Source organism: Apteryx mantelli, chromosome 3, assembly GCF_036417845.1.
Source record: "Apteryx mantelli isolate bAptMan1 chromosome 3, bAptMan1.hap1, whole genome shotgun sequence".
Classification (NCBI taxonomy): domain Eukaryota; kingdom Metazoa; phylum Chordata; class Aves; order Apterygiformes; family Apterygidae; genus Apteryx; species Apteryx mantelli.
Genome location: NC_089980.1, coordinates 125,405,673 through 125,432,618, shown reverse-complemented (window position 1 = coordinate 125,432,618; position 26,946 = coordinate 125,405,673).

Sequence of the window (26,946 nt, the reverse complement as noted above, 5' to 3'; positions counted from 1 at the left end):
CACAATCAACTAGCTAGTGCTTGTGTCCTTTAAATTAGTCCTTTAAGCAGCTCTAGCTTTGTCCTTAATTTGTTTTTCCTTTTGGCAGACTTTCAAGATCTTCTTACTTGATTCTACTTTTTCTATGAAATCTACCTTACTAAAATCTATTGTTATTTTGTCTTTATTTTCCTCCCATTCTTAATGCCATGAACTCTCATCATTTTATGAACTTTCTCATTCAAATTCCTTGCCTCTCATTTAGATGTTTCTCTATCTTTTGTATCAAAAAAATTGTCTGGAAGAAATTACTTGCTTCCAAGAATGCAATGGGCAGGACGGAAGTGCTCATAACTCCTTTTCATTTCTGTTCCTCAGTCACTTTGAGGGTTCTCTGTTTAAAGTGTTAAGTATTATAGCTTTTTCATTTGAATAAAATTTGGACAGAGAGTGAAATTTAAAGGTCTTTGATTTTCCTTTGATAGCTAACTAAGGAAAAGGTTGAAGCAAATCCATCTCAAAGCTCTGGCTCACTTGGGCCTCATCAAAACTTTTGTATTCTCTATAATACGGCCTGAAAGAAAATCTATTAGCATTTTCATATGCAAAGCAAAATCTCTTTTTCTTCTTCCCTAAAGGCATGACAAAATGTTCAATGTGTTCACTACAGAGATGGAAGGGATGGAAGAATATCTAGGTTTATAGAAAAGTATGTAGGGAGAAGATTGATTTTATGAGGACAAAGTTAGCATCATGCCAAGTAAACAGATGACTAAAAGGGAACTATTTTATATTTAATTCCTATCTCTATCCTGGGACACATCTGATTTCAAAAGCCAAAAAGGATTTGCTTTCAATAAAAAAACCAGCAACTCTCTCCTGCTCCTTGTTTCTAGGTGTTGATCCTAGAGGCAGTAAGAAATTCCTAAGTGATCTCCATTCCTATTGATTTCTCAAGAGGCACTTGGCAGGAAAGGACCAATAATTAGCAAACCACAGACGACTTTTCTCCTGATCATTCATCCTTTGTCTTGTCCTGTGGGTCTTTGTTTTTTGTCAGATTATAAACTCTTCAGAAAGGAGGATGCGACTTACCGCTCATGCCACTTTGGAGAATACAGCTGTTGAATATACATTAGTGATTATTATTTATTACCATAAAATATATTTAGAGACAGAATTCCTTGGCGATCGTTTAACCTTGCACATCTGTACAGGAAATGCATCATCTTGGTGGGAAAGTAACACCTGAGGTAGAATCTGAGCTATTATAAAAGGTGCTGGGTACTTTTCTCCAAGTAAATATTTTAAGCTGGGTCTCTCACAAAATAAGAAAGCACTCTAATGATTAAGCTATTATTGCAGAAGTCTTGAGTGAAGGGTCTTTTGCCTCACAAGTAAGTTCCCTAAATACCAGGGTGAAGAACTGTGTTACTCATCTGTTTCTCCCTTAGGCTGATAGTGACTCATTTTCTATCTGGCCAGACAGATTCAAGAGAGATTTAGGTAGTATCTCCACCTCACGTTATTTAAGTGATGGTTAGGGGAGTGGAAGATGGCAGAGGCAAGATTTAAAATTGGGTATTCCCAAGTCTGTGTGAGAGCTTTGACTACTGAATTATTGACTGTGCTGAGTGCCCAGAAGGAGGTTGGTTTTGAAAATGACCCTCTGATCTTTTTCTGAAAATGAAAAATCTATCTTCAGTGTGACTTAGACACCTAATTTTCTCCCTAGGATTTCGGCCTTGTTGGAGATAAGGTCAATTAGGTTGAGCGTGCATAGAAAATTTGCATAAATTGCTTTCAGAAATAGGAAAGAAGTGGGGGGGAATGCAGCCGCAGCATGGACGCGTGAGTGCCAGCGCTGTGGTGCTTCTGCTCTCCCCTGTCGCACGACCCATGGTCCACACGCTGCACAGGGCAGAGCTAACATGGAAAGGAGGTGGATTCCTCCAGGTTCCTGTCTATGAATTTACCTCTGAAAAAGCTAATGGAGGTGGCTTTAAAAGGGAGGCACCTGCTGAAGTAGCTATGACTTTTGCAGGCCTGTGTAGTTTGCAGTGTAGGGCTTGGAAGGCTGTAAAGGAGAGAGCTACTCTAATGGAAAGCGATAAAGAAATGGCTGCAGGTTTTAGTTAAGCTTGCACTAGAGTAAGAAAAAAACTGGCTACTTCAAAGTGGAGCTAGAGACATTTCAAGCCAGGAAGATATAAGAGGAAAAGGTAAGTTTAAAATAAGATAATGAGTACTCTGACCTCTAAAAAGAACTTGTTTTTTATAGCCCACCTATTCTCCAGTTCATCTCTGTATGTTCACATTTTCTCCTTGTGTTTCTCCCTTCTTTCTTTGTCTATAAAGCAATTTGTTACTCATATCTTACACTCTTTAAGTCTATTAAAATGAAGGATTTATTTGTGGAGTGTACTATAATTATCATTACTAATGGAGCTACAGCTTTAAGTAAGGAATGTTTACTCAGACACATCAAGTATTCACTATGGAAGCAATTAAAGAATTTGATGTTCACAGTTAAGTATTAATATTAATGCATAAGAAACTGCATCCAAATCATTTAGAGGTGGTTAGGAAGGCCTCTGGGAGTGAGACAGCCATAGAAAGCAATGACAAGATTAGAGCTTTACTGGAAAATAATAGAAACAGCAGTTCTCTAAGCAGCCTCAGTGGGGAAGGAGGATCCTCAAAACCTAAATAAATGTGACTATAAGTGGCAGCTTTTAAGTTTGATTTGCCAGCTGTAAAACATTTTACATTAGTAAGCATTTAGAGTCTTTGCACTCAAATGTATTGTGGCTTATTTTTATCACTTGTCTCCAAATCCCTTTATGGATGGTACAATTAATGGCATTCATGAAACAAAGTTGTATGACAAAATAATAATTTGTAGACCGTTATGATCTCAGAGCTGGAACTGCAATTCTTGTCTTCTGTTCCTGACACAGACTCTCAGATGTAGGGTGAGCCATTTAACCGTCGCTTTCATTTTCCCAGCTCTAAAATTGATGGGAAAGTTCTAATGCTTCTCAAGGTAATTTAGAGGGTTAATCAATAATGGTTGTAAAGTTCTCTGAATGTTGTATCAACAACATATAAACTTTATCAGCTGAAAATGTGTTTGGACTGTTTGGCAATCTACAGATGTTCCATTTACTGTAAAGTCTAAAAGGATCAAAAATGAACCAAAAATAAATAATAAAAAAAAAGTACTAGAATAAAAGCTGATGATCCTTGAAGGATGAAAAAGAAACAAGCTTTGTTACAAGACTCTGCGACAAGCCACCCTTTTTCACACTTCGAGAGATTTACTCTCATGTTATTGTTTCTTCATTTGATTTTCTAGGTGACTCCATGAAAGTTGCTTTGCTTTGAGAAAAGAGCAAATCTTTTCAGTGAAACTCTTACATTTCGGATTGCCATACTGGAACAGATTTGGCACTTTGACATTCAGTGTGTATATTATGCCTTTACTCTATGCATGTTGTCATGGTTGTGTATGCAAAAAAGTACAAATGTATTGATGATGGACGTGTGTGTGTAAGTCAATGGATGTGGGGGAATAGTGTAATGAAGAGAAACATGACATTCCCATAGCAACAGTGGCAAAGCTCCTTATGCTGATGTTGAGTACAAAATTACCGATGATTTAAAGAACAGCGGAAATAAGCTGTATGTGATTCCAAAAATTTCTTACCTTGCAGAAACAAGTCAACTTAAGGTCAGTGTCAAACACCAGTGACTAAATAATATTAATATACAGCTGAAGGAAGAGATTTGCTACTTACAGCACTTAGGTAGAGTATATTACCCTACAAATAAAAAGCCACAATTTATGCATACAGATAGGAAAAATATTACCTGCCTCTTGTGACTCCACAAACTTTTCTTTTTTTGAAATAACATGTATGCCTGTTTGAGCACTCTTAATATCAAGACTGAGATGTTCTCTTTTTGGCTGTCTGAAGGATACACTAGTATAATTTGGTAGTGTTTACTATAATCCAGACTTCTTCCACAAGGGGTTTTACATCTTGCATAGCATCCGCCTATTAAATTTTACAGCTAGAGATAATCTTACTTTTATGAAATCAATATTTCTGTAGTTGTAAAGGCATGTTTCTAGATGCCAATTGCAAAAATAGTGTTCCAGGTTTCCTCTCATGAAGACTTCTGTAAAATCTGAGAATTTTCACTGGCATCTATAATACTACTTCTGATTAAAAATGGAGACAGATCAGTATCTGAAAGTGGCAGAAGAGCTTGGAAGAATCCAGATTTAATGTTTCTATCAAAATCTTTGCTGGTTATAATTTTCCAAACCTGTCATTTCAGGCAGTGTCCCAGTGCTAATTACATCATGTTGTATTGCAACAAGAGCAAAACCACTATTTAAAACTTTGTGCATGAAACTACTGTCCAGAAAACACAATAATCTTATCTTCAGTTAACAGCAGCCTTACAAAAGCTTTGGAAAAAAATGATATTGGAAGAGGAACTAACAGTTAGCAACTCGTAAAAACCTTAATCAAAAAATCATGAGCAAACCTCTATTTTCACAACCCTTTTCCAACTGTCTTTTATCCCTTTATTGAGGTTTCCTTTTAAAAGGGAAATTGAATGTAAGGCATTTTGCAACTTAAATAAGTAAAGCTTTGAATGCATCAGGGAGTATCACTACATTGTGAAACTACTAAATTATAGAGACATAATTATCAATCCAGCTGGTAAAGCATCACCTACAAGCCAGTGGTTTATTGGCCATGCATTTTGATAATGACTGAGGTAACATGTTGATTCCAAACTATCCTACTGCTGATGTAAAAACAAAAATGAAAAAGATTTTCCTTCTCTAGAGTTGGTAGTTAATGACATAGTTACAATGCCAACACAGGCGTATATTGGAAACTTGATCTGAAGCCCAGTAGGCCTAATTATAGGCTGTCTGTGTTAGTTCTTTGCTTATGGTGAATACTAGTTCTTTAATAATTCCCATCACAATCGGTGTATGGTAGGTCAAGTCCTGTGCCACAGTCATAAAGAGTTTTTAGTATAATGAGTGGCATATTTACAGAGATATATGTGAGATGTTTCTATACAACTGACATACCTTATCTGATTAATTTAATATGTGTGGTTGCATATATGTATTGTTTTATGGCCCTCCCATTGTTTTCTGGAAACTTGAGTTTCTTCTTTGTCCTCTTCTCCATTTCCTTCCTAGATAAGTTCCTCATATCAGGCTTTTCTTTCATGTTATCCCAGCCCCCTATGCAGATCCTTAGATTTTCTCTATCTTTCCTTTATCCATGTCTTAAGAAATTGTTGTAATCAGACCAAAATGCATTTTACTTCAATGAATTTTTTAAATGGTACAATTTGTAGTAGGATGATGAATATACATATGTATATATATTTAATCCTAAAAAGGAGACTCTGGTTCTTGGAAGAACTCAGCATTCTTATAATTGGCTAAATGGTTGGCAGTTGTCTACCTCAGCTGTTACACAGAACTTGTATACCTAGACAGATATAAAACTTGTGAAATTTCTTAAAGTTTTACTGTTACTTGCTGTGTTCTGCATATGACACATATATTAAAATATCTTTAAAATGTGTTTAATTTCTATTTTAGAAAATATTTTAAAATAAATGTTAAAGATATATGCATGTATTTTTTAAAAAGAACATCTATTTCTCCTGTCCAGGAGCTCTTTCAGCATTTCTTCACAAAAGCAGAATACAAATTCGTGAATTCATGAATGTTTCAGATTCCTGAATACCACCCCACTTCTGACAAAATTAATTATTTGGATAATTAGCATACCCCAAAACTCTTGTGTTGCTCCACACAGTACCAGCAGAAGGGTTACAGCCTCTGAGGCCCTCCATCATCCCAGGAAATCCAAACCTACTGTTAGCTGCCTCTGTTTCAGCAATGAGTGCTTCTGCACATGTTGTAGCAGTGCAGTTGCAGCTTAGCTCTGCATCATATTTATCAACTTCTGTAAAATCCTCTAAATGGGCTGAAAGCTGAGATGGTATACGAGTGTTGCCTTATTATTATGATAACTTTGTGAAATGTGAGATTAATTGATGGATTAGTTTCAAAGTATTCTAGTGCCTGGGTTTGTAGATTGCATGGGAAGTGAGGAAGAAAATTGTTTCTTCTTTAACAGTATAATGCTCTCATAGTCAGTCATGTGGATAACTCTACAGGTAGGAGATATAAGTTAGGGATTTTTATAACATGGCATGAAGCTTTAAGCCTCCAGTCAAATCTGTTTGGGTGAATATCCTATAGACTGAATCCACAGTCATCATTGCTCCATAAATATACAAAAACATCTGACCTGTTAGTTAGTTCTACTGACACTCATACAAGTGCTAAAAATCAGTGTGGTAAATCATTGGAGCAAAATGCCTAAAATAATGAGTAGGAACTGCAGCAGACTTTCACAGCTTCCACACTTATTTCCTCCTGGGTTTTGGTTAAACCAGAGAGAGGTCACATGATCTGCAAGTAAATACAAAATATAACATGCTATATGACAGACATATTCAATATTTTGCCAAAAAAAGGTCAGGAAGTCAGAAGCAAGACTAGTCACAGTATATTACTTCTGTTCAGAAGTCTGTAATTTGTTGCATCACTGTCTGTTCAGAATTCATTTTACAATAAAATTCATTCTCAATACAGCTATAGGTAAAGCTTTATTAATCTTTTCAGTGTTGCAAGGATTGTTCTTGGCTGAAAATGGGGCAGAATATTTTTTTCCCCAGTGTTAGTAGCAATGCTTAGTTTTGTATTCCACACTGTGTTTTCCTGCCTCCTCACTGTTCAACATCTTCTGCTTTATGCTGAAGAATTAGTTATTTTGGAGCTCTATTATCTTTCTCTGGGTAGTTAGAAAAAGAAAAGGTGAACTTTGATCTTTGCTTTCCTAAATGGAATAATCTGCAACATGCTGCCTTATCTTTGGTACTGTTTTTATTTACTTTTTACTATTTAATTTATAGCAAGGCAAGCACAAAATGAAATACATTACTAGTTTCTGATTAACTTCCTGCACATGGTCTTGAAAGAGAACAATTCTGCCTTTATGTGAAGATGAAGTCCTAAGCTTATCTCCTTTCAGCACTAATGACAGAACTTGCTGACCAATATATTAAAATTATATACAAGAAAAATTGCTTCCATAGCTGCTCAGTTTAAGTCAAACTCATTCATTATGAATATATATCTGAAAGAACAGATTGCAATTTTTTTTAAATCAAACTGTAAACATTTACAGAAAATGTATGTCTCCTGAAATCTGGGAGTAATGGTCCTCAGGATGAAGTTGTCTTCACTGAAATCAAAAGAAATTTTGTCCCTGACAGTAATGGGAAGAGAATGGCATGGTCCTGTCAGCCTTTGGCCCTTCTGTTAATTTGTACTGAGAGTACTGTAAGTCACTTCCCTGTTTCCAAAAAATGGATTCGTGAAAGATTGCTTGGCTGCTGTTACTGCAGCATGGTGAGACATGGAGCTAATTAAATTGACTGTAATTCATTTTAATTTCTTCAATGAAAGACACTGTTTTACAACTCATTTATGAAGCATCACTTGTTCTAAACATTCAGTTTTCATCTTCACCATTTTCTGGCCAGGTGATACAGGTTTCGGATTTAATAATGTTGCGTAGGTTACATCGCTTGCTAACCTCCTAACTGTGCACTTTAATAACAGTATTCTGATAAAACTATTTATAAAAAGAATCATAGTCATTATGATGTTCAGCACTGCAGTCCCTGAAATTTAGGTCCCTAAAGCTGGGAGTGGAAGATTTTGGCACCTCAACAACTGTACGTTGTGTGGAAGAAAGTCATATTCTTATGCTGAGATTTATAATAGCCAGCATGATAAATGCTGGCTTGCTTCAGTCAATAGCAAACATCAAAACAAGAGTCTTTCGAATCCTCTGCAATCTGACATATTAAATTCAGGGACTTTTATGCACACTTGCCTTTGGTTAAGCGGTCACAAGACCACTTAGCAGCCAAGTCCCTACCCTGTCATCTCAGGGTAAGATGTTTCATTGTAGAAGTGGCTGTACCCACCGCAGGCTTACCAGAACTCAGCTGTGAGGGCGTGCGGGTCGAGCGCGATCCGTTCAGCGCTTCCCTCTGTGCTGCTGTGAGGGACAAGCTTGTTGCACAAGATCCAGAGCTGGGATCTTATCTCTGAGGTTGTGTCCCGGGGCTTTGCATTTTGGCCTTGTCTTTGTCTCCATTTTGTCTAAGACACAGACATCAGAGCAGAAAGAAGAGGCTGGCAGTATCTAGAGTTCATCCATCCTAAGCCTGGGGTTAGAGCTGTGTGCCTAACACCTAAGGAAGAGCCATGTTGCCGTTTGCTTTTTCTCCACTGGCTCCCCTGAAACTAATGCTTCTGTCTGCATATCAGAGCAACTTTAACATATGAGGTAAAGGTCTCCCTCCTCCTCACCTTTGACTATTTTAGACCCAGAAAGTGGGAGGTGTGAATCCTTTAACTGAAGGATTTACACATGCTTCAGAATGGGGAGGATGGATTACTCAAATATTTTTCTTCTGGAATTGGCTTGCTGGGGAATGGAGAAAGGGGACATGGCTATTATATTAAAAATAGACAGTGGTACCATCATTGGAAATGCCTTTTTCTGTCACTTTTTATGCTAAACTTTATAATATTGAAACTAGAAATCTTAGTTAGATACTTCAGATGTGTGAGATGAATTGCCCTCTAGAGAAGCACCTTCACAGTCACTATAAAGGGAGGTTAGGGTGGCTAGCGTTCAATCAGGTGACTAAATTCTTGATATCTAAAGTTAAGTGCCCTTTTTTTTGCTTTCTGATTTAAGACATGATGCAGCACATGAGTGAACCTGGCCATGGAGGGAAAGGCAAAGGAGATGGCTTAGGGAAAGGAGCCAGCTAACATAAGCTCGGCAGGCATGAGGCACTCCTGGTAGGAACGCACGCCAGCTTGTGGTCTGTACTGGCAGCTCTCAGCTCTGCAGGCTCCCAGATGTGAGTGCCGAACATAATGCCTACAAAGCTGGCGGTCTTCTGATTTGACCCCCTGACTATCCTAAGGATTTAGGTGTGCCTGGAGTACTCCAATAGCTGTACGCAAGTAACAAGCATATATTGAGCTGAACAGAAAAGGAAAAGAGGAAGAATTACTTAGGGAAAATTAAAACTGCTCAAACATGAACTGAAAAGTTGAGGCAGATGACTGAAAAGATCCCCCAGGTTTGTAAGTGATAGTAAGTAAGTATCTGAAAGCAAACAGTCCCTAAAAACTCCGTGCTTTTTAGTCTATAATCATAACAGGCCCCAGGCTTATTGGTTTGGACAGACGTTTCTTGCAGAATTGTCATTACAACGTCTCTTTAAGATCCTGCACCTGATTCAATAGCTTCTTCAGTTATCATTGCACATCATTTGTCACTGCCTCACTGCATCAAAAAAATTACCTTCAGCAACAACAAGATAAATGATTTGAAAGCAAAAGGTTTCTGTGTTAATTTTAACAACTGGAAGTTTTGTTGGTTTTTTTTCCCCACTCAGTCTTTTACTTTATTTTGAGCAAAAGGGTAACTGTAAATAGCTAAATTAAAACAAAAACAAAACAAAATAAACAGTGTGGGACTTGAATATAGGTGTTTAATAACTAATATCCCCACTTAATTCCCGTATTTACTAAAGGTAACTGGAACAACACTTAAATTTGTCTTCTTCATGAATGGCATGCTCAGCTGCCTTCTTCAGAGATCTTATTTTATTCACATATATATTCACATATAAAGACTATATAGGACAGTCTTTCCTAGAGCCTTCTAGGCTTAACTTCTGTGACAGGCAAATAAGTATATACTGAATAATACTAATAGTAATGACTATAGTTTGTACTTCAGGAAAATCTCAAAAAGCACAGCTGAAATCAGGATCTTATTTTGCTAAGTGCTGTGCAAAAACTATGAGAAAGCAGTTTCTGCCACAGAAGTTTACAAGTTAACTTGTTGCACGTAAACCAGCTATTCAGAGTTTATGAAATGAATTGTAAGATCACACAAACTAGTAAGCAATCTCCCGTAGACATTTTTGTTTTGTTGCAGTTTAGTTTTTACTCGCAGAAACACTGCAACCCAGGTAGGACATGCTTCCTCTTATTTACTGAGTTGACCATGGTTGTTTTCCCTCACCACAGGTAAATCCTAGGTTAGACTCTGGAAAAGGCTACACTCAAGGACATTAGCATGTTTCCACAGTCCCATGCGAAGAAACAGTCCTGCTAACCAGCATAAGCATAAGTCCACATGAACTCCTAGCTCAGTGACTTTCATGGACAGTATCTCCTACTACACATCTCCATTATAGCATTGCTGGTCAAGCAATTGCCACTGGGGGTGTATCACACCAGGATGCCACAGGCACTCTTTGGATGCTCTAGGTCAGTATAGGTACAGGCTTACCTTCATACCCATGCAGTGCTGATTTCCAAAGAGGGATCAGCTACCACACAGCTTGTTTAAGGGAGAACTTTTGGGAGGCTGGACTGGGCCTGGAGAGTATTCTCCAGCGGACCTCCCGGCATCAAGCAGGGAGAAGTGCTGGCTTGGCACTGGCTGCAAGTTGAGAATAGTGTTCTCAGTCCTCACCATGATTACTGCTGAATGCAGGCAGCAGCCACCTCAGCCCTTGTGGCCAGTTCCCATGGCCAGGCTACAGCCTTGCTGAAAACACTGTCTTCTGCTTGCTAGTTTACTTATTCATGTGTGTGTCTGTAATCTTCAGTCTACAGGGCCACTTTTGTTTGGCCATCTTTCACCGTGTCCAAAAGGCTCTATAAGGAGGATTCATACAACCTGCAGGACGCAGCAAGTTTTTATCATCTGTTAATAATAGATTACTAGAATTAGCATGCTACTGGCCTAAGCATTAATGTGTTCCCCACTCCCACGGAGACACCTGATGAGATCCTGTTACCTGACAGGCATCAGTCAGATGGGGAAGAGTCAGCCAACATTGCTCCTTAGAACTGGTTCATCCTTGATCTTGCTGAGGAGCTCTCTTCTCATTCACTGTATTTTTTGTCTTTGGGTTTTACATCTTTTCATGACAGTATTTTGAATCCTTGAGTTGCTAACTATGGCATTCTCAAAAGTTTCTGTTCTGTGTTTTTACTTTTATTATCTTGCATAGCTATAGCTTATATATTCTCTTGCGACTCAGCAATAGTTCTCTTCATAAAACTGAGCCAATAACACACAGCTGTGATTCGCAAAGCTGATTCTTGGATCACAAACAGCTGAACCTCAAGGCTGTGAATTACAGGCCTACTCAGAAACCATGTAGGTAGCAGCACAGCCTTGACATTTTGAAGAAGGTGTCATGCAGAGGACTCTTCTGAAAACGTAGAGGTGGCTATCAGTTTGTGTGCAGAGAATCATTTTGTAGAGAAAGCAACACCACAAAATGCTCTTGTGTCCCTGATGCTTGGAACATATGGCTTGTATCCAGGCCTCTCAGGAGTCTCAGAGTTGCTATATTAAGGTAGCTGTCTGATAATGACAGCAAAAAGACAGAGGAAAGTGTTAATCTGTGAGTGACTACTAGCTTCACAAGCTGCTGATCTGGCTTCAGTTTTTTCTTCCTTTTTCTCTCTCCCCCCCACAAATCCCTCTCCGCCTCCCTCACTTATTTGTTTTTTGAGGAGGGAACTGACTCATCTTCCCAGGTCTACTGAGGTCATTTCAGTTTCATTGCCAGAATCCCCTTAGAATTACCAGTTCCTTGGCTGTTAAGATGGACAAAGAGAGCTATAGCATCCAATGCATGTCACACTGTCTGTTGTCTTTCATATGCAGGATTCCAGGATGGAAAGGGATACTCTGCTGAGAAATGCCCTTGATTGTCAGAGCAAGATATGCACTGCATTCCTTTTGCCTGGTGTTGGTTGTTCCAAGGATCTGGTAATAACATGGTTTTTATATTAGAAACATCACAGGCTAAAAGTGAAGGAAAAAGTCCAAAAAAAAGTAGGAAGGCTTTAGGTGTGCTGACTTTTTCTGTGGATTTCCCCTCTACAGGCTTGATGGCCTTAAGTTGTTCTCTCCAGGACCTTAGCCTGAGTGACTGAACAGATTGCCCTTCTTATAGTTTATAGGCTGATTTAGAAGACAGAACAGGGCTTTTGCACATCTTTGGTGTAGTTATCCTTTGGACAGAAATGCAGTTAATTTAGGGGATTCTGGGGAGAGAATCATGCTCAGAAAAAAGCAGAAAGACCATCTTTGTTGCTGCCTTTCTTGAGTCGGTCTCAGAGCCCAGCTGGCAACCTTAGGCTTGGCTCCCAGCTTGTATTCAGCTTCATGAGTGAACTGCTGGACCTGGAGCACTTCTAAGCACCTGTTCCTGGGTGTGTATTCTGGCCATTGCCAATCCTACCAACGCACTGTCCTCTGCTCTTCCCCTTCTCCTCAACTTTCATCATTTCTTTTGCTTTCTGTGAAAAGAAATCCTGGGCATGTGGACTGTGATATGTGCTAATTTGTTTCATCAACTCGGGAAGTGATTGTACGATGAAACTAGGCGCTAAGTACGGGCTAAACTACAACATCCTGTAACGAGAACATGTCCCCCACCCAAGGTGATTCCACTGAGCTAGCGAAACTGCAATGTTAGTTTAGATTACCTAATATGGCGGTATTGCACAACTGTATTGTGAAATGTGTGCACACGACCTGAAGGTCATCACTCACAACGCCGAGGAAGACTCCAGCCTTCATCCCCACGACCACAAGAGGGCTGAAGAAGACCCCGTAACAACAGTCGGCGCAACCGCAGAAGTTACAGGAAGTGCCACGTATACACGGAACTAGAGCCGCATATAAGGAGACTGCGAGCGGGGGAATTTTGCGCGCCGTTGGTGGAGCAGGAGACTCCCTGGCCGCCCAGCGCTGTTTTGCTTACTTGTAACTTGCTCAATTATTCTATTAAATTGGATTTTATGCAAACCAATTAGAGTGGTCGTGTTTGCCTAAAACAGGGACTATAATGGAGTTGCATCACCACCCACTCACCTGTAGCTGTATAGTATTTTCCAAGAAATTGAGTTTACTTCCCCCCCCTTCCCCCCCTGCCTTTGTGTGGCTGCTAGAGGGCTAAAGGATGTCAAATATATGGAAGTGCTATTCTTTGTAGGATATGTGGCTGGATAGTGTAGTCTTTATTTGCATCTGGTGTGAATGGAGAGAATAAGAAGTTTCCCCTTAAGTAATATTTTTTGTCTATTGTGTGCACGTGTTTTATGACTGGTATTCCGACTCATTCTCTAGACAAGTTTGTTACCTCAAATTCCCTCTGTGCTCTATCATTCCAAAAAAATGTCAGCAAAAACTGCTTGAACAATCACAATAATTTCTGTATGTCATAAAATTTTCAAGATCTCTGAAGGTTTCATTCTGTTAGGTTTTGAAAATGATAACTTTGGTCTGTTGTTTTTTAAATATTTTGCTTTAATGAATATCTTTTCTACTGGTTGCAAAAACCTGTTTTTTATGTTTGTTTTTTACCATATGATCGAACTCATCTATTAAAATTATGACTGGAAAAAAACTTCCACAAAAAAGTGGGGGAAAAAGTGAATCTAAATAGATTGTTGTCACGAAATCAATTCTAATCTTGAGATGACTGAGTTTGATCTTTCTGACTTACTGAGCATTCAATCTTCCACCAGATTTAGCTGGAATTAAAGTTGCAAAGGGTTTCTGAAAATCAGGTTCTATGTTCTTGTTTCACATAGGCTGCCTATTTACAGATTTTTTTTTGGTATAGGATCTGGGTGTTTCTCAGGATTCTGGACACTGCTGAAGACTAACACCCAAGGATATAATGAATGAGGATGATCTGGACAGATACTATAATGATGTCATCACTACATACATATACATACATACATACATATATATGTTATATATATAGAGAGAGATAGATATAAATCACTATAATGATGCTAGATTGAGCACTAGTAGAGGTTTGGTAATTTTATTCCAATATGAGAAAGAAAATATTCCATAATCTGTAGCTTTCAGAGTAAGTAATGGGCAGACCATGCAAAATAATACAGCTGTGCTCTGGGCCTCCCTGTGAGTCTGCTACACCTTTTTTTGTGCCCGGTTTTGTACAACACAATGCCACATTACTGGTCTGTCCTCCTTAGGATGGTGGCAGCCATTTCACAGTCTGGCAGAAGTTACTTCTCCCAGTTTTGAAATTCCTCTCCTTATGGGAGAGCTTCACCTCTTACTCTCCTCCATTAATACTGGGAACATTGTATTTTTATCAGTTCCTCTGTTTTCTAGTGTTCGTTTATTAGGTAGGCTATTCCATATGAAGTGCAAATATAGGTCTGAAAACTGAATGAATTTTTCACAGTTCCACCAAATTTCAGGAGCTTGTAGTTGTTTATCTTGTTTATATCCATTTGGTAGACTGTTTTATGTAGCATTTAGCACAGGCTTTTACAGCTCCCAAGGCAAATACTGCTCTTTATTGGAATGACTAACAAAAACACATAACACCTTTAAACATTCTCAGTTATTTATAGCATTTTTTAATATATGTATAAACTGTGGGTCCTTCCCAAATAGTTATTCATGTAAAAATGTTGCTATAGCTCCTGAACAGAAATTTTTTGAAGGTCAGTTAAGCAAAACTGAAGAACTAATAGAAATTTGCTTTTTGGTCACTGTTAGCAAGTGAGCTTTTAGAAGAGTAGAGGTTGTCACCATATACTTAAGAGTGAAACCTTAACTCTGAGTGACTCTACACTCCCTTATGAAGAGAAATTCTTAAGAATCTTCCAAAATCAGTTTTCCCTCACAAGTCTTTGAATTGCATGGTACTCCATGAAGAATAACGGTGAATGATTCCATGAAGGAATATGGTGATTTATCTGATAAGATAGGGGTGGTCACTGACTTATGAATCTAGTTATAGTTATAGTAAGTTTAAAATATGAGCTGGGGACTAGTGACAAAAAGTCATGGGTTAAAAAAAAGAAAAAAAGCTATGGCTCATAAGTTGAAATCTGAGTGAGGGGAAAAAAATGCTCAAAGGTTCAAAGAGATAAAAGGGGATATAGTGGCAAAACCTGTTGAAATCTTAGCTATCTATGCATTATTACTGTGAATATGGGAAATAAACAAAGAGAAATCTTAATGTTAGTGCACACAAAAAAGTAAACAAACAAGAAAGCCTGTGGTGTCACTTAGATTTAGCGAGGTAAGGTCTGGACTGGAATATTAGTATAGAGCCTGATCAGGAAAGATGTCAGGAAGAAAGTATTGTGTATAAAGAATTCCAGAGAGAGGTGGAGGAATCACAGGCAGACTTGCTGAGTGAAATATAAGAGGAAGGGAAGTGGGGTGGTGTTGTGGGAGAAATGTATTCTAGATCTTTATACTAGTATAAGCAGATGGATGATGTATTTCTTTCAACATAAGATGAATATCAAAAGGTAGGGTTGGTAATTACAGTAAACTTTCATTACCTGAATACTTGATAGAGAAATAATACACCAGATCATATTCTTTCAAAAGCAGACATTTCTGAAGTTCTTCTACTGTGTAGAAGTAATAGAGAAAATATAAAGGGTTGGTAGTGAAGATCAGTTAGTTATTTTAGTTTTGATTCTAATTTGATTCTGTCTAAGACTCAATAACCAGCTGAGCACTGGAAAGCAGGGACAAAAATTTATATGAAAGTGATCAAGAAATGATACCATTCATGATACTAAAGAAAAGAAAGAGAACTGCAGAATCATGACAATGGTTTAAAAAATAAAACAAACAAACCAACAAATCTCAGAGTCCGTACATCGGTACCTATGGGTGGGGCTTCCAAGCAGAAAAAAGGAGTTCAGGAGAGTTTTCAGTTTGTAAAAGACAAATTATTAAAAAATTCTGAATACATGGGCTATCAAACATAAAGGTGCAAACACAGCTATTGCCTCAAGAAGTCTTTGGGCTGCAGCTTATTGAAACTGCAGACCATGCATTCTTTCTCAATGCCTCTACCACTGCCTGCTGTAAGAGATGAATCTTTCCTCTGAACCAGCATGACTATTCCTGTTGTGGGCTCATGATGATGGTGATTTACTTATCTCAAAGAAAATAAGGAAGAATGTTGTAGGCCTTAATCAAACTGCCTACTCTGAGCACATAGTCTGGCTATTGTAAAATTTAGAAAGGGCAAGTGGCCAGCGCAGAATGATTCAGATCAGATAAAGGAGAAACTTACACCTCATATAGTCAATAGAAAGACTCAGGTGTCTTTGAGGGCATCTGAAGATTTATTCAGAGTACCTAATACACTTTCCATAAGGTAGCTGTCCCAGCCCGGCAGAGAACAAGACTCGGAGATCACTCCCTTTTTCTCTCAAGTGCCTTCCTCCCCTACTGTTAATTTCTCCTTAGTTGTAATAGAAGGCATGACTCTGTTTTCCTTACCCAGGAATATTACATCTGTCCTTCTTTGCTATAGAGGGAGATGAGATCAAATTTTTTCACTCAACTCCTGTTTCTTTCTCTGTTACATCATTTGGAATTTTTCTGTCTGGATAACTTCACAAATCAGCTGCAATTTTTTGTCAATGTGTCATAAAGTCACTGAATTCTATAATGTTGTAAATACCATTCTTTTTTACAATTTTTTTTTAGCTGCACCCTGAGCTTACCATGTAATCCATTGGGTCAGAAACAATTTCTTTTACAAACAAATATTTCTGTACTGTGATTGTTATTTTTTACTGCAGTCAATAAGAATAATTGAGTCCTGTCTTCTTTGTATAAATTCAATTGTTTGCAGAAAGCTATTGTGTCTTCCCTAGTCATGTTTCTCTCATAATAACCTGTCTCATTCTTTTTTTTTTTTCCCTGTATCTCTGCGTATTTTCCATAACATTTATTGTCATGCAGCTATGCTCTGAATTCTGTCTTTGTATCGCTTTTTCTGAACCTCTGCAGAGGAGTTCAGGATTACTTAAATCCATCCTAACACCTTGACAGAGTGGATGTAGTTTTGATTGTTCTGGCAGCTCTCTTGAGATTAGTTTTGTTGTAGAAATAGAGTAATTTCCAAAATTAATATTACTGCCTTTCTCACACTTGGGTGACTCTGTTGGCCTGTTGCTCCATAGTTCAGTATGATCTTGTAGTTTCCCTTTTTAAGATGTACTGTTCAACAGCTCAATACAACTGGCTGGCTAGGCAAAGCTTAATAGCCTAATTTCTGAGAGTACAAAATTGCAGAGTATGCAGAGATACAAAATTACCCACTGAGGCCAAAATCTGCCAGTGCATTGTTGTACCCATAACATTCAATTTCATAGATGTTGCACCTATTAGAAAATTGCAGTGGCCTTAACTATGGGATGGATATCTTTAGGATCTGATGCCAAATAGCAAAGTTGGAGTTCCAAATGACAAGTGTGTAAAAACTCTTAGTGTTTTTGCTATCATACTTTATTCTGACTGTGGTGCCCATATAAAAATCTGATTAGATGAAACATCATTAATATTCTCTGTGTGAGGATGAAAAGATACTTTACTAAATTTTTAACCATTTTGCTTTAACCTTGAACACCATCAGCTTTCTGTATGGATGTATCACAAAACAGAACATTAATTAATAGAACAGTAATATTCAGAAATGAATAGCATTCACACACAACTTCAAAAGTGTGTGAGGTGCTATCGCTGTGCGCTCAGTATGCAGTCCTCAGGTTCTCCTCGTTGTCCATGTGGGCAGAGAGGAAAGATATTTTTTTCCAGAAAACTCCCCCAAACCCATCATGCAGCAGCTGGGACAAGGCAGACAGGCAGCTTTCCTCTCTTCTGCCCAGCTACAGCTTTTTAACTACAGAGAGGTGCACAGTAAGGTATAAACAGCCAAACAAAACTGATATAGCTGGCATCCCAGACTGCTTTATTCATGCTTATTATTATTCATAGGCGAGCATGCCAGAGTCTGCAGGATGGTCTGAGACATCTCGAGGTCCCCTTGGCCCATACACTGCCAGCTTCTTACCCCAGGTGTAGCCCAGGAGTTTTTTTGTGGCTGACAGGAGCAAGTGCCCTCCTACAGGTGGGAAAAATAAGGCTGTGCTTCATAACAGTAAGTGGGCAAAGAGCAAAAGATGTTTGCATGAACGTGTCAGGGAAATCACGTCGGTAGGGAAAAAGAACAAACCAGGCACTGCACGAGCGGAGCAGAGTCATGATCACCCGATAGCTCTGCAATCAGTCTGAGCGGGAACCCCTCAGCGAACAACAGTTTCTGTCTATTACCTGAATGTAAGCACAGCATGCAGGTCATTTGTTTCCTACTTAGGCTTTTAGACTGGAAAACCTCTATCCAATAACCCTTTTACGGTGTTCCTGTTAAATCATATCGCCAGCATACCAGTCAGTGAATTGTGCGCAAGTACTCCTTTGTACTTTTAGCTTTTTAATTTTAATACTCAGATACAGATTTGCATGTATTTCCTTGTTAGTTATGAATGCATTAAATTGAATTTGCATTCTTTAATTTTACTGGATTTTGTTTTCTATCTGTGAAAGTTTACTCTGAATGCATCAAAGGCTTCTGCCAAATATATATATACTACTTACGTTTGTTGTTAAATGAAGTGTGCATATATATATATATATACTTGACTAGTACAGTCCAGGATATGCTTTCAAATTAAATAGGCTATTTTTAAACAGCTTTTTTTTTTTTTTTTTTTTTGACTCTTCGCAGTTGAATTTGGCTGCCATTTTAAAATGTGGACAGGAGATGGAGCAAAAGATGGACTATTAGGTAAACATGAGGAAGTTTAAAATTCAGCAATGGTAACAGTAAAATACTGCTTACGATAGTTTGTCCTCACTCATTTCTTCATATGAGTCAGTGTGGGGGGGGGAGGCATCATCCAGACGAAGTCTCAACGTTAGGCCCTATCAGTACAGGTCTAAGGTTATTGCCAACTTAACAGCCTGTCAGTATTACAGTTTGGTTTCAGTGACCAGTTTTACAGTTTGAATTTCTAATATAGCTTTTCCCCAAGACATAATCACGATAAAGACGTTCTACCCTACTCTTGGTAAGCTAAAGCAGTGCAAACTGAAGTCGGTGCTGCTTTTAGCACTGGAGCTAGCTAGTTAATCATAGGAGCATATTTCCTCCTAGAGGCTCATCATGCAAATGAGATGCAAGGGAGAGAACAGCAGTCCTACTGTGTTATGCCCCCAAAGGGAGCACTTCTACTTGCCAACGGCAGTGCTGCCTACCTCATACCAGTGGGATGAGTTTTGAAGGAAAATGCACTGCGAGGTAACTTATTAATTGTACCTGCTACATGGTACTTAATTAAGTGAATAATTTGACCAAGATCAGGCTTCTGGAGAACTGCTAGAGTGAGTAAAAAACAATAGAACTGCCATATTTCCAGTCTTACCATTTTATTTCTACTTTTTTTTTTTTTAATCAAAGAGCTCCTTTAAGGAATTAAGTCTTGATCCATCACTGACTCTACACAGGGGTAGCTTTTGATCCAAACACTCGTAGTAAAGAGCTTATATGCATGTTAGAGGTCACTCTTAAAGAGTGAGAAAGAGGGGGAGGAGAAGAGGGCTTCTGCTATTTGACTAGTCTGCAGTGACTTTTCTTTCCCATACCCTTGGGGCTTAATCTTTACTTTTGAATCTTGAAAGAGAGTGGAGCTGAGTGCTGAAGCCCATTGCAAAGCAATTATCCTTGATGCTCCCCTTTCCTGCAGTTCTTTTCAAGGGGATGACATTGTACAGAACTATGAATCAAGCATCACCTACCTTGAAGCGAGACATTCATCTATTTAGATGAGTTAAAAATCAACATTTGAGAAAACCACCCTAGCTGCAAATGGCAATAAAAACTAAACTATGCTTTCAAATCATTCCAAACTAACTGCAGTTAAGCAAACTGATGAACTGATGACCCATCACTGAAATGTCAGGGATCAGCGACTGGGAAAAAACATGCTATTTGAAGGAGTTCAGTCTTGAAGTATGTGAAAGGCTGGTCGGGTCTTATTCTAGCTGATATGTGTGCACAGGCAAGCCTTCCTGCACCTCAGGGATTTAGCAATTTTTTTAAACCTTGAAAGCTAGAATTTGAGTGCTGAAATCCATTCCAACCCAATTGTCCTGGCTGTTCTGCCTCGCTTGCTGTTCTTCTGCTAGGGAGCAGAGGTACCTGCCTGAAACATTGTATTACTAATCCGGATGTCTCTCCTCTTGAAACTCTTTTAATGCACTTATTTAAAAAATAAATCAAAAACTTAAATATTCATGACATGCTCGTTTCAGATACATACTAAAGTGAGAGGATTTAAATTACCTTTTCATATCCTCCCAAAAGACTCCATAACTGAAAGAGGCATTGGACATTAATTGGTTGTAATTAATTGTTGGTGATGTTGTAACTACCTGTTTATACTAAAACTCCTTCCCAGACAAAATACTCATGCAACAGGTAACCAGCATTTTGAAAACAGATATAGAATTGCCAAAGACTTTTCCAGAGATCCATAGAGACAGAGGTGAGAAAGTAAGAACCAAAAAAAGTTCTGTTTGCTTGTTTGTTTTAATGAATACAGTGCTATTTTGTAAAAACAAACAAACAAACAAAAAACAAACAAAAAAAACCCACTGAATTGGTTAACATTTAAAAAAAATGTATTTAAAGGAGACATAAAGGTAGATTCTGAAAAGAACGCATCATAAAAATGAAGAAGTGAAGGAAAATATAATTCAGATTTCCTGATCATAAGCATCATGCAGAATAACTGAAATACAAAGACTGCGCACTGCAATACCATTGTTTTTTTCTTCTTCACATGCTGCCCTGATACTGCTATTACATTATCATAACATGCATTCAAGTAATATTATTTAAGATATTAACCCTTAAGTGTGAGCAAGGTGCCCCTCTTGGTTAAAAACATATCAGTTTTAAATAGTAATATGATGGTTAAAAATAGTGAGGATAAGGCTATCATTATGTATTAACCAGACCCTTGCAGTAATAGCAATCATATATTGAACTATTGTAAAACCTTTTGTCTGTAGATCACAGATGCAAACATTAGGTGTCCAGGTCTTGTCATTCTTAGGCTTGTGTGTGCTTATTATTCACACAGAATTTCAACGAGCTCAGTGGAACTTCTTACTTGAGCGTTTACAATTAAGAATGAGTAAAACTCACAGAAAAACCTAGTTTAATTGAGACTTAAAAATGCCTTTTGTAGGTAAGTGTGTAGGTAAATATGAATGATTGCACAGTTCTGAGATAGTTAAGTGTAGCTATTCATCAGCTTGAACATATTCATCTTCAAAACAGTAGCACAGATGGAAATAGAATACATGGATTTAAAATCAATCCATATATCTTGTATTTCTTTTCTGGATTTCAGATTTTACTTTTTTTCGGGTATCCATGAAGACATTCAACCAGATTTTATAAATAGCTTTATTTTCTGAAATGTCTGTGAATCAATTACCCTTCGTATGTATTTGAGGAAGGATTAAGCAAGATAGTTAGGTAGGCATATACTTACATTGTTTCAGAGCAATGATTAAGCAAAGAGTCACACTGAAGGGCAAAGGGCAAAACCAGGAGAAATGCAGTGGAAATATCTTCTTAACTAGGTAATAACTTAGGATGTTCTATGCATTTTACCTGTGGATTAAGTCCTGCAGGAGAGCAATACCTGCTTAAGGATAGCAGGCCACCTCATTTAATCCTTATATTGTTACCATAAAAGGGGGGAAAAAAAGGATGATTTGCCTAGTATTGTTTAGTGCATAGATAAAGCCAGAAACATATTCTCAAAAGTTACGAACAAATAGAAGGAATAATTTTCTTTAAGCAAAGATAATGATCTTTTCTCCTTAAAAATCATTGTTATTATTTTTGAATGAAACATGATTTCTTCTTAAATCTTGCCTCTATCATTATGCATAATCCCTAGCTTTTACTGTAGAACTAGATCACTGCATCACTCTGCTGTCTTTGTTACAGCTGCAAGATGCTTATGATAATAATGAAAAGTATTAAGGGAAAACATGTCTCAAGGAACATGCAGAGCACTAGGGTAGAGGCAGCAAGGAAAAGGGTTTGTGCTATCCAGTTGGAAATAATGAAGTGTGAATAATGGTATGATTTAGAAAGGGTATTGTTACTGGTCCCACACGACTTGTTTATAAAATAGCTTTGACAGTATATCAGTAATATTGCTGTAACTAATAGATTCTAATAACTAGCAGTTATCAAAATGCTATATCTATATTTTCCAATGGATTATTACTTTGGTACAGTGAAATAATCAAAGATCCTAGGACAAGGGTGCACGTGTTATTATGTTGTGCTAACTATGCCCCAAAGATGTCCCAGACTTATAAACATGAATCACAAATTTTGATTACTGGTCACTTAAAAAAAAAAAAAGCAACCTTGAGAGCTGTATCAAGCCACTTTTAGAACATAGCACGCGTAGGATTGTGAAACAGCCTGTTGCAGCTGCCCATGATTGGTAGCACAGGCAGAGACAGCCTGCAGTTGTATATAAGCTCATAAGAAATCAGCCAGATGCTCTGGCACCTACCTCAGAATTTGGCATGCAGAATTAGTCACTGTGGTATCCTTTGTGTGTGTGTGTGTGTTGCTCCATTATCACAAAAGAGAAACGCATGTCTATTGCTATGTTTGGTCCTGTTTCTTACTATTTGTCCTACTGGTAGTGATTCGTCTAGTACCCCACCCTTGGTTTTTGGTTATAATTTGAACACCAAACCATTCTCTTTGCACTTAGGGGGCTGTAGGCAACATAACGCTTCTACTGCTTTAGTATATGTATGAGTCATGGCTGGTTTTCTTTTGTGGCTTGCAGGAATTTGGGGAAAAGTGTTCCTTCATTTTAATGCATGCAAAGTTGAATGATGATGCAGCCCTTTTATACTACTAGAAGTGGGTGAAAGTGTAATTTCCAAGGGTCATTGGCACTTCTAGAATAGGGAAGTATGTGGGCTACTGGAAGAAACTTTCATACTTACAAGATTAAAAAATATATATGTTACAGTTACCAACCGGAATAGCAGTGTTCCAGACAACAAGCGCCTTGTAATAAAATGTATGTCTGTGATAATGACCTATAGCACAAGGAACTGATGTGACAGAGAAATCAGATAATTGGTTCCATAACGGGACTGCTTTTCATAGACAGAAAAGCTTATGCTTGTAAGTGCAAATGAGCATTGTGTTGACCAGGACCACACCAACTGTCTGTAATGATGTGGGAAATATTTGTTCTGCCAAAAAAAGATTAAAACAACTTTTAAAAACACAGCCATGTAAAAATAGAAGAAAAAAATCTTTTTCTTCTTTACAAACTGCTACAGAAGTTTATAAACCAAGAAGTTCAGCCATGGTTCACATCTTGTTCTGAGAATTTATTGTCATTGCTGAAGAGCAAGTATTTCTACTGCCTTTGACAGCTGGGGGTAAGGGGATAATAATGCTTATGAGACCAGAAAAATATTTATTGTCAGCAAAAAGCCACATATGCTACTTCAGTATTTTTAGTAGAATCTCTTTATGCTAAAAGCTCATTTGTACATCACTCCTAGAACATCATCTTGTTAAGGTAAATAGTATACAGTAATGCTATTATTTCTTTCTGCAGTAAGCATTCACTCTTTTGTAACATAGGGTGTTGGCATTTTAACACTCGCAAGTCTGTTAGGAGGATTTTTTAGTTTTTAGAAATCATTACAGTTTCCTAATTTGTGTATATCCTTGCCTTAGGAATGGTATGTTTGTGTGTGTGTGTGTGTGTGTGTGTGTGTGTGGAGAGAGAGAGAGAGAGAGAGAGAGAGAGAGAGAGAGTTTATCATTACATATGTAATGCATAATAGCACACATAGTAGCATGCATAAGCATAGAAATTCGATTATATAGATTGATATCAAAGAAATTCATTTGAAATGCATCAATAAATATGGAATAACTTTATAATCATAACCTCTTCTGGAGATAGTGAAGCTGTAGTAGCTGCAGGAGCTAAAGAGAATTCATTTTGTTGGCTTTGTGTATTTGAAGCACTTTACATCTAGCCAATTTCACACCTTCACTTGTATAGTCAGCGAGGATGAAATGTGCCCTGCTTAGATTTCCTGAATGCCGTCTTTCCAGGAGTTCTTGATTTGAGCATTTTGTATGGCTCAATTTATGCAATTTCTGTGTGTTCAAGATTCAGGACATTTGGTGTGCTTAAAGTCCTAACTCTTGCAACCTTGTCTCATTCGTATTCAAGTCTTCTTAAAATAAGTAAATATTTTAACCTTTACGGCTCTTGCAGAAAGCTAGAAAATATGAAAATGAAAAACTTAAACAGCCAATTAAAAAAAGACACTGCTCTTTACAAAAATGATTTCTGATTTTCCCTGGTAATGCTGCAGAAATCAAATAATAACACTTGATTTTTTTGGAAGAAATAATGCAAAGAAACAAGGCTTTTCCTGATGTGATAATGTTTTTAGGGATTTTTTTTTTTTGTATTTACATTTCAAGTGTGTCACTGGCAGCATTTTAAGAAGCATTCAAGTAGACTAAATTATACATTTATTATCTAAAGTGAAATTAGTATTGTAGGAATAGAAAAGTGTCCACATTAAATGTGATGTATAAGTAGAAATTAAAAATGAAGACCATCAAAAATGATGTTTCTCTGGCAGTTTTATGACACTATCACTCAATATTTCTTCATAAAAGGACTTATGCTTTCTGCTGTCAGGAAAAGTAATAACAAAGTTTACAAAATGCAGGCTAGGATTTTTTGTTATATAGATTAGTGTGGTGATTTACATGGTAAAAAATGAAACCATAAATATCTTGGTACTCATGTGCATTGAGAAAACAGCCCCTCTACACATGTACAATGCCTTCTGGGCATTAGAACATGAATGATTAATTTGATAAAAAAATTAATTAAGCAATCTGACATTTAAAACAATCCCCAGTTGTCATTGTCATTTCCAATGCATGTGTATTAAAAATAAACAAGTTATTAGCTTGTTAGCTGAATAAATGGAAATGTTTTAAATTACTTCAGAAATTCCTCTAACTGCTTTTGAGAACATCTGTGTGTAGTTGAATATAGTCTGAATGATTAATGAGAAAAAATTCTAAATATTCCAAAATTATTTCCAATTCCCATCTTGTCATAGACGATGTAGATAAAAGTAACCGCAAATAATAAAGCATTTTAGTAAAAAACCTATATATATATATATATATATATATAATTAAAAAAACCTTGTGCTTTGCCACTTTTGTCTACTTTTTTAGTCAGATAAGTAATAGATAATATTTAAGGAATTTACTTGGCTCTGGTAACTATATGATGAAGATGGACACTTACCTATCTCAGGGCTGTTTTATTAATCAAGGAAAATTAAATGAAGTAGACTGCATTCAGTCATCACTCTGTTTCCTATAAAAGGTATGTGAGAGTATCTTTTAGCAATTTTCAGATATTAAGATGCAGATTTAAAACTCTTCTTGAGCATCTGAGGTCAGATTTTCAGAAGATCTTAGGTCTTATTCAAGAAAAAATGACCTAAATTGAATTCATTATCTGAAGAAAAGTTAGCCAGATTTTCAAACCCCAAATACGGCAAAAATAGTGGGACTTGCAGCATGCTTAACACTAGCATACCTGGCCATTTTGTTTAGATGCCAAAATAAGGTGTGTGATTCACTAGACTGTTTCTGAAACAAAACACAAAAATCATATTTTCCAAGCAAATCGATTTCATAAAGATCCTTAGGCTGCCGTGTCCAGATCAGGGATGTGGAGGTTAGAGAGCCGTGTTATATTCCAGTCTGCCTAATTTGGGAATCTGACCTGTATGTAAACTCTTGTCACTGAAAGGAGAAGTACTACATGGGAGAGTGCTTATCTTCTGTATATATGGCCCTATATATATATATATATATATATATATATATATATATATATATACCTTCACAAGATCTTACCTGATTCCACTGACCATATATGAAATACTCTTAGCCACCATTCACTGGATAACTAAAATGTAGGCACAATTATTTCCTCAAATTGAGCTTCAGTCCTTTCTAACTGAGAAATCAAAGTTGTTGTATCTTTAAACTTTCCTTTAAGGCACTATGGAGATAATCACCAAGACAGAGTATCTATGAATTAAGTATTTCCTCAAAAATAATTGCCAAGTTGTGTCCCCGTTTTACATATATATGCAGTTACAGAAGCCAAGACATAATTATCTGAGTCATATTACTGTGGACATTTATGCACATATTCATCTCTGTTACTGTGGATGTCTTGTGTTAGTGCTATTAATTGGATGTGGACACAGGTTTGCAAGCTTAGGTGCCTTGTGATGAGGAAGGGCTGAATGAGGAGAAGGCTGACAGCAATTCCTCTTTTCCAGTACAGATCTAAAAGGTCTGCCAGTGATGAGCAACTCTGGAACTACACGAGAATGGAACGCTCTGGAAGTACACAAGAATATGCCAAAAAGACATGTAACATAAAAAAATAGCATTATATGAACTAAAACTGAAATCTGAATTTAAGATTCCTTGCTCAGATGTGAAGATAGAAGTAAAATCCTTGTCTTTCCATAACAGTTTGAGTTTGATCTTCTGGTTAGGTTAGTGTCAAAGGAGCCCAATAAATTTTATGATGCTCTAATTAGCACTCTCACAAGCTGTTAACATTTTTGCTTGCATTCAGAGAAGTGTGAATTTCTTCTGCCTTTGAAAATATTAAGGAAATCAGTTCTTCTGAACTGGCGAAGT